At 36.2% G+C, this 9,330-nt stretch overlaps 1 long non-coding RNA gene across 1 annotated transcript; it reads right to left on the bottom strand.

Moving 5' to 3' along the window:
* Window positions 1–6,061: 6,061 nt before the first annotated feature.
* LOC148218816 (uncharacterized) lies at window positions 6,062–7,836 on the bottom strand. The gene is made up of 3 exons (XR_015800059.1): window positions 7,774–7,836; window positions 7,005–7,067; window positions 6,062–6,178 (listed from the first exon to the last, which is right to left on the bottom strand). It is a non-coding gene; the product is annotated as an uncharacterized LOC148218816 (long non-coding RNA).
* Between the last annotated feature and the right edge of the window lie 1,494 nt (window positions 7,837–9,330).

Here is a 9,330-nt window from a genome sequence, read left to right as displayed (position 1 = left end):
ATTTTTTAAACGTTTCTTCTTCAGAGACTATGCTCTAATAAATTAAAAAGTTGTTTAGTCACACTATATTAAAAAATACTTTTTCTTTCCCCCTCAGGATATTAAAATATTAAAAAAAAAAAAAAGGTAAGATGTTGTTATGAGGCATAACAGTTGAATAAAAAGAATGCAAATTATGTACATATAACCACAATTCCAGAAAGAGCCAATTAAGTAAAAATATACACATAAATACTGGCTTGAATGTAGAAGCCCCAAACCTTCATCTTCACTCTTAGACACAGCAGTGAGCACAAAGAACTGTTCAGCACAGGATTTGTTCTCTGGCTCTTACCAGGAGGTCAGTGTGCTCAGAGCTGTCTGACTGAGAATCCAGCTGGACAAGCACTTTTTGCTTTTTCCTTGTGCTCTGCTCCGAGGGCAGGTTTGTGCTTCTTCCACTTTGCAGTTTATCTGTTGGAGGAGTCTTTATAATATATGTCTGGGAAAGAAAATGTTTGTAGTTTTAAATTTTATTTTATGGGGTAAATATAGAGTCTAAACCCAATCTCATGACCCACTTTACAGTCTGAGTGTCCAAGAAGACACCTGAGAGACGTGGTGGAATTATTTTCTTTCCATCCAAACACGAAGCAAAGACCCAAACAAAGTGGGGTGGGGTAGAAATATCCTTTTTTTGGTTACCAAACTAGGAGAATGAACAGGAAGCTGTGGAAGAGTTGAGTTTCATGGCACATTGTTCTCTATGTTTATCTGCAGAAATTCTGGTTATTCTCAATTGCAGCCACTACACGTGGACTGTATCAAACATCTCAGAAAATGGAAACTAACAAAACTGCAGGAAGAGGCTTTCAGAGAAAGATTGACAGCAATATCAAGATTGGTGTTACTTGAAACAGCCCTTTCACTAGAAGTTAAACTGAGAAACATTGCAATAGTCCAGTGCAGTCCTTTTTTAGAAAGGTAACACCAAAACGATGGTGGATTCTGTTGTTCCAAGATGAAAACCACAAGCAAACTCCTGACAGGGAAGAAGGGCAAGTTCTGCAGTATTCAGTATTCAGGAATACTTTGATATTTCAATAATTTTTACAGCTATATAAACTTTTTTCCCTTCCATAGAGAAAAAAGTGCTTTTATAAATGGACACTTTTGAAGACTAAGTAAAACAATTCTAGAGATATAAAGCAACAACTGAGAAAGAAAAATGACACACTGGGAGCCCTTCCATAAACTGCTGTCTAATGTCTCCATGGAATGGGATCACCATTTAAAATCCCTGTTTATCTCAGGAAAAAAAAATTAAGCATCTACAGAGAAGTAAGAAATACAGAGAAGTAAGAACACAAAATGTGTTTTGCTGAACACAAATAATTTATCATGGCACTTCAATTGATTCTACACATATAAATACTTCCAAACTCTAAAACCAATTAAAAAGTTAAAGTTACCTTGTGTTTCTTTTCACTTTCAGGAATCATATTTCGAGAGTGTTCTTTTACAAGATTCTCCTAAAACAGAGTTATGTGATAGGAAGGAAATATTTATTTGAATTCAGTTGTTAAAAATCTTCTTGGTGTAATTACAGAACACAGTTTATAATCACAGACTGTTACAAACTTCACACAAATATATGACCAGACATTGTTTTTCTATTCAATTTCATTCCTTACACAACTTCTAGAGCACAAGCCCAGGCCACACCTCACCCACACTGCTCAGTTAGTGAAAAACTCCACCTTTTCTTCAATTTCTGCTTTCAGCTGTTCCTTAAGGGATGACAGTTCACGTTTCAAACATGACAGCTCATTTTCCTAAAAACAATTAAATAAAGGCTAGGGTTAACTATGCCCACTCCAGTAAAAAGAAAACAGTCCAAAATACTTAATAGGGATATTCATTAGATACAAAAGATAATTCTATTTGTTTTTCAACCCTATACTTGAAGCTTTGCTTTACCTTGTTTAAAATTAAAGACTGAAGTACTATAGGAAACAGGTAGTTGATCATAAGTGTTCAAGGTAAGACCTTAAAACACTTGGGAGAATGGGGTGAGAGGGCAGAATCGAACTATTTAAAACAAAAATTTCCTATTCAAACTGTGAAGTCAGAACATGACACACTGGCTGGAAGAGTAGACACAAACACACTGCTATTCCCATTTAGTTTTAGAAGCATTTGGAGTTTTTAGTGCCCAGAATAAGATCTGTAAGACAATAAAAGGAAATAAATTAGTGGGCTGATTTTTACTGTTCAGTCCCACTAAAGCAGATAGTTAACCCCTCCCCAAATATTCAATAGGAAGAAGTAAAACATGACATTTATAATTCTATTACACTCAAGGTGTGTGGGTTTAACACAGCTTGGCTCTCAGTGGGGGTGGAGTGTTATAAGAACATCTTCTATTATTGGCTTTTCACAAATATTAAAATGAATGCTGTATGTATAATGTTGGAAAACTCTGCTGTATGAATATAGTTTCTTTTAGTTCTGCTATTAACAAAATTTAGAAATAGTAGTGTGATAAATACATATATTTTTCTTGGAGTATAAAATGATGATGTAAAAAGGTTTTGTTCATGTATGAGAACGATAAAAATGAGAGAATGGTAAAAAAAAAGAAAATCAGAAAATTGTTCTCATTCTTGGATTATCGGTCACCAGAACCCCAGGGAAGAAAAAAAAAATTGATTTACAGGTTGGGGGGGGGATGATTTTGAATAATGCTTGAAGATCTATGAATATACAACATGTTGATGCATTTAAAGAAGTGTTTTCTGAGTTAGTGGGTGGTCTTGGCTGAATGTCAAGCACCAAGCCTTTATAACCTTTTGCTTTATTTTTTGTCTCATTGTTTTTTATTCAACCTTTTAAATTTTACCAGGAAAGGGAACCTCGTTTTTCACAGGAGGAAGCCACAGAAGTGGCTTCTGAGAGAGAAAGCTTCTTCTGTGTCCAGCAGAGCCAATTTCTGAAGGTGCTGATGATGGACACATTGCTGGTCTGATTTTAAAAGTTGGTAATGCCTCTGTGATGACAGATTTAAGAAAGAAAAAAACTGTGTGCATTTCTTATTCTTCTTCTTCGGGCTGGAAATGTGCAGCAATAATGGTGTTGCAGTGTTCTTATCCCTTATGGTTTGAGGGAGATGTTGTGGTGTGTTCTCATCCCTTATGGTTTGAGGGAGATGTTGCAGTGTGTTTTCATCCCTCATGGTTTGAGGGAGATGTTGCAGTGTGTTCTCATCCCTCATGGTTTGAGGGAGATGTTGTGGTGTGTTCTCTTCTCAATAATTTGTTCCATCCCCCCTGCATTGTTAAACTGTACCTTCCCACCTAGTTCTCCATCTTGCCCTAAACCTGCCCCTTGATCCAGAATGTTCCCTGTTCCTCCCACCATTAAGTTGTCAATCCCACTTTTTACCTACCCTTTAGTTTGGAAACTTCCCTGTCAATTCCCTGTTCTTTGAAGCCCCATTGATCTGTTTCAATTGTTCCCTCCCCGTGTTTCCTTGGGTTATGTATTGTAAACCTCACCTTGTGCTCCTCCCCAGCCTTCCCCTATTGGTAAAGAATTTGTGCCCTCCCCTAGAACCTCCCCTGTATAAATGTCCCTGCACACCCAGTTTCTTGGTTTGTCATCCCTGGAAAACTGAGATCAACCTTTCAGAGCTGCAAAACCCTGTAAGAACTTTACAATTGATAGAACTTGAGTGAAAATGAACCTGCAGACAACAATTTTCTCCTGAATCAGAGAAGAGGAAAAAGTGAAGACACGTGAAAAGAACGTGGTGACACTAAAGTCAGTGAGGGGAAGGAAGGAAAAGAAGTGCTCCAAACTCAGAGCTGAGATTCTTCTGCAAGCCATAGTGAGGACTATAACACACAAACTGTGTCCCTGGAATTCACAAAGCACATGGGGGAATGCACAGATCCACTCACAGCCCGTGAGAAAAGGTGCCCATGCTGGAGTGAGTGGATGTTAAAAAGCTGTCATCTAGTGGGAAATTCAAACAAAGAAGATAAAGAGGCCACTTGTTTCCAAACTAGAACAGCTCATCCTCAAAAGACTTCACCCCATGAACTAATGGCCCATGCACAACAGTTGTGGGAATTCTGTTTGCCTGTGGGAGGGACTCATGTTGCAGCAGGTCGGGCAGGACTGCTACTCCTAAAAAATAAAACCACACTGGAAAAGTTCAGAGAGAACTGTCTCCATTGGGAAAGACCCCACAGCACAGCAAGAAACTCCCTAAGCAAACTGAAAAAAGATTTTTACAAGTGACAAACTGACTAGAGATCACGTTTTGTCTCCCTGTGCTGTTGGTGGGCAACAGGGAGGGACTGGGATAAAAGGTGTTCTAAAGGTTCATTTTAATTCTCATTACCCACTTTTCAATCTATTTATAATACATTTTCTTGATATTGTTGAAGTTCGAACTTGTTTTACCCCTAAAGTGTTTTTCTCCTAATCCTTATCTCAATTCATGAACCCTTCAATTTTTCTTTCCCCTCCTCTACTCAACTACAGAAGAGAAAAATGAGTGAATGGTTTTTTTTGTGTGTGCCTGAAGCTCAGCCAGTATCAAACCACTACACAAGAACATCAGCCCCTCCACTGAATTATTTAACATTGGAAAGTACTCCTTACCAGTGCTCTTTCTGATGATAACTGCTTTTGCTGCTTAATTTTATATACTCTTAATTCTGCATCTTTTTCTTCAACCATTTTATCATATTCATTCTGTGTTAAAAAAAAAAAACAACAACAAACTCAAAACATGTGCTTTGTAACATGGAAATGTTACAATTATAGATCTATCCAGTCTTAAAACATCATTTTTTCAAACCAGGCTCCTCAGAAGATTCAGAAAGCACCATGAACAAACACTGATGCTTCTGCAGAAACTGCAGAAATCAAATGCTCAATGCAGTATTATTTTGTGGACTGGCAGAGTGTGCTTTATTTCTATGCAATATGTGTTCAGCACCTAAGAGCCAGCCATGCTATTTTTATTAATGGGATCTGCTAAAGATACTGCAAAAGAGAGTAATAGAAAGGTAAACTAAAATGTGTCAAGATAAACTGCTGACAGGCACTAAGTAATTTCCCCAGAGAAGGAGGCCAAACTGATACTGAAAAATACTGCATTCAGAGGGTATTAAAGGAAGCCTAACTTTAAAACAAAAAATTAAATCCTAGAAGTTCAGAGAAATGAAATTTATCTGTCCAGAGGCATGTTTCCAAAATCTTCAAATGAATTTGATTTTAGGTGATGAAAAGTCAAGCATGTGTTCAGCTTCCTTTTCCCAGACTCAGGCCTCTTTGTGGGTTTGAAGGGTTATTAACACATTACAAATGCCAGCAATCAGTAAAATCTCTTACCTTGTGCTTTTCCATAAGTGCCACCATTTCAGTTATCTTGTGCTGACAGTGGATATCAGTTTCTCTCTGTATCACTGCTGCTTCCTCATAAAGCAACCTCAGCTTTTCTACCTGGGAGCAGTAAATTGCATTTCATTCATAAACATAACAATATATATTTTAAAAATATTACTTTAATTTCTTCTTCCCCCTGTGGGTGCAATGTAGTCTTGGACTTCATTTGCTTCTGAAATCCTTTTCAAATCTGACATCTTTTATGCAGATTGTTAAAATGGGCAAGATTAAAGGTACAAGTTCACTTTGAACCCAAAGGCCATTTCAAGCACTCTGCCCTAACATTTCTCAGCATTACCATCAAAAAAATGTGTGGGCAAAAAAATACTAATATGGGAGAAGTTATAATCTCATTTAGCTATGCTGACTTTATACCAAGGGTAGAATTTCTTTGAACTATATCTAGAAAGAAAGAATTTTTAACTGGGTTCTTATTTTCAAAGACATATTCAAATATTTCAACTTAAGCACCTGATGTACTAAAGCTTTGCTCACAGGCATACACAACAAGCATTTCTGTTGATAAGACTGAAATGTAAGAGCAAGGGCTCTGGCCAATAAAGCTTCATAAAAATATTTTAAATAAAAAAAATTAATTGCAGTAAAAATTAACACCTCTCACCTGTTCATTAAGTTTCTTTTCATGCATTTTTCTTGTTTCTATCTCTTTTTGATAGATGTCAACTGCTTCCTTATGTTGCTTGTTCATATTTTCCATCTCTAACTGCAATTTATTCACCTTTTGAGAATGCAGAATTGCTGCTGTTATTTGTTTAGGAATTAATATGTTAATTTTGGTTTTTTGCCCTTTATTTTTGAGCAGAAACACACTGTTACTTCTCAGGCATATGATTAAAGTGTTTCCTATTTAAAAGTTCAGCTTTTTTTTTATGAAGAACTGAACTTTGTCCTGAAGTGAGTTAGAAAATACTCAAAGAAACAATGGCAACAGCACAATGGGAAAGACTACCCTAAATGCTGTGAATTCCTTGGAAAAAAACAAATACAGATGGAGATTTTATTCTCTCTCTTGTAATTCTATGTAAGATTTTCGCAGGTTTTATGGGACATTTTCCTCCCAGCTGTGCATTTTGATTACAGTTTTTCCTTTTAAGTTTCTCATATGAATATCCTCCCAAAAGTCCACTTCTTTCCCTAAGTGCAGTACCCAAAGCTGGACACAATGTTCCCATCAGAGGGATTTACAGTGCAGAACACATTTAAAGAACAGCCTGAAGTGAGTAATGTATGTAAGTCTTTTAAATGCTTTTCTGTCACAATGGGGTTACTGTTCAGTCCACTACCAATAAAAGGAAAAAAAAGAAAGGGAGTGATTGGAAACATAATTAATTGTGATGTGAAGTCCATCTCTTTTAAATGTCCAATTGTCAGTGCCCAATGATTAAAAATGGAAGCATCTTCTAAAAACTATGAGCTCATTCCTGCACAATCTGTATCCTAAATCCATAAACCAGCTCACAATGTATTTAACAAGTACTGTCATTAATTACACTGGGACTTAAAAACACTCACTTCATCTTCTATGTGATGCCATTTAAACCTACCTTCCCTTCATGAATACTGTTTTTCTTGCTTTCTGCAGTGATTTTCTTTTTCAGCACCTGATTCTGTTGAAATAAAACAAAACAAGCACTGCACTTTAATAAGTTAACAGAATTATGTAATGGTTTAACTGTGTCAAGAATGTCAGAATCTTCAAAATTCCAGCTTTCATCAAGTTCCTGTTATTGAATGGAATTCATTCCATAACTCTCTCTTGTGCAGTTCAGGTTCCAGAACAATTCTCCAAACAAAAGAATGCTCAGATAATTACTGTGCAAATCCTGTTTCTTCATGACCTTAAGAAAGGCTCCCCCTGAGCAACAATAGGGAATAACAAATGAGGGGCAGAATGGGAATTAAAACTAAGATGCTGCTGACAGAAGGTGTGAAGATGTCATGACCAAAAATACAAGTTATATATATTTTACAGTGAAGTTTCTACAATTTGTGCTAGTGCAGAATTCTTTTCTACAAGTGGTAACTGTGATGGGTCCTTATTACAAGTACATAAATAATACTATATAGTAAATGAAAAAAGTGTAAGTTTGTTAAAGATATTATTTTTGTAATTGCTTTTTTCAAATTAAGGCTAACTTAACAGATCAAGTGATTCCAAAGACGACTCCTTAATTTGATCAGTTAGGATAAGAAAGGAACATTTTTAAATTACATAGGTGTATCTAAAGATATCACAGTAGATGAAAAATGCTGAAAAGTCACACCAAAATACCATGTGTTGATGTATTTGTGACTCTCAAAATCTCTACACACCTCCTGCTGCAACTCTTCAAAGCATTTGGCTTTATTTTCCATCTGTTTCTTTAAATTATTAACCTGGAAGAGATATTTCAAACATTAATTAGTTAAGTCCTAAACATTATGCCCTGTGTTAGCAATTGCTGTCAACATTCTCAAACATGCACTTGCACCAGTCTGGTTTATTCTGATGGGACTGAAACACAAGCTGATGTCTTAGAATGACTGGAATTTGAGCCATAAAGTATTACAAGATGTTAATTAATTTAATTAATAGCAGTGAACCAGTTCCTTAGTGGTTATAGAGTTAAGAAAGAAGAAGGGGAAAACCTCCAGTATCTTCACAATTTCAAAAATACTTTGTATGAAGTTCCCCACAATCTATGAAAAAACAAATTTTCCCAATTATTTTCTAGACTCTTCAACTGCTTTTCCTTTCTTGAAATTTCATTTTCAATACTCTTAATCTGAAATTAGAATTGTAAATCTTTGACTTTTACAATGAAATTATGAAATCTGTTTTAATGCTAAAAACCCCAGGTTGCTTTGAAACTACAGAAAGTAAAAATTTTTGAATCTATTTAAGCTAGAACTCACACTACATATAAAAACTAATCTAGAGCCCATCCATCACCCAGTGGGTATATGGAAAAAAAAAAAAGAAAAACAGGTTCCCTGTTTGCCTGAAATCAAACAAATCTTTAATATTCAATTTCCCAGCAAGGAATAAACATCCCTGTGACTGTGCTTGTCTTTCAAAATACCAGGGCTCAGCATGTGGACACACAATGTCACAGCTGGCAGCAGCTGTGACAGGAGAAAGCCCCTGGCAGAGACCACATCCCCCAGGCAGAGCTTTGCACAAAAAATCCCAACAAACGTTTTACATTTCAATTCTGTCCTGCAGGTTATGTAACATATTTCCATACGTACGTTTTCTTCTTTTTCATCCAGTTTACTTTGAATCTCTTCACCTGTCTTTGCCATTTTCTCCTTCAGAGACTCCAGTTCGTTTCTAAGGGCCAAATTATCAAGCATTAGTAAATATTTACTTCTTACCTTCAACTTCCTTTCAGTACTAATAAACTCATATTTTATTTTCTACAAAGAGCTGCTGATGTTGATGGGAATTTCATAAGCTGCTCAATGAAAATGTTCTTAAAATGAAGCAACATGCCTAGTAAGTCAAGATGTGAACTGTCCATACTTTTTATTTTAAGTAGGAGAAGATGTTCCAGCTAAGCTAAGGAAAAGACATCCTAACCTGGACTATTGTAATGCAGCTCTGAAACATGGGAGGCTGCCTGTCTATTGAACTGATGGTACAGAGATTTCTGCAGAGTAACACTCAGCCAGTTTTGCCTTGTCACATTTCACCCATAACCTTGAACTTCCATTTTCATTTCCTTCACACCTAAGATGTCTAATGCACAACAGGACAGCTCTTTCTATGTAAAACAAAATGATGGCAAACATTGTTCCTGTAGCAACAGGTATTTCTAATCTGATAAAATTTGTACTTGCCAACAGCAGAACTGAACAGTTTCTGTTTAGCTGTATTATCTAGAAAAA

The sequence above is a fragment of the Sturnus vulgaris genome, unplaced genomic scaffold, assembly GCF_052056855.1.
Source record: "Sturnus vulgaris isolate bStuVul1 unplaced genomic scaffold, bStuVul1.hap1 Scaffold_157, whole genome shotgun sequence".
Classification (NCBI taxonomy): Eukaryota; Metazoa; Chordata; class Aves; order Passeriformes; family Sturnidae; genus Sturnus; species Sturnus vulgaris.
This window is presented reverse-complemented; position numbering and strand designations above follow the sequence as displayed.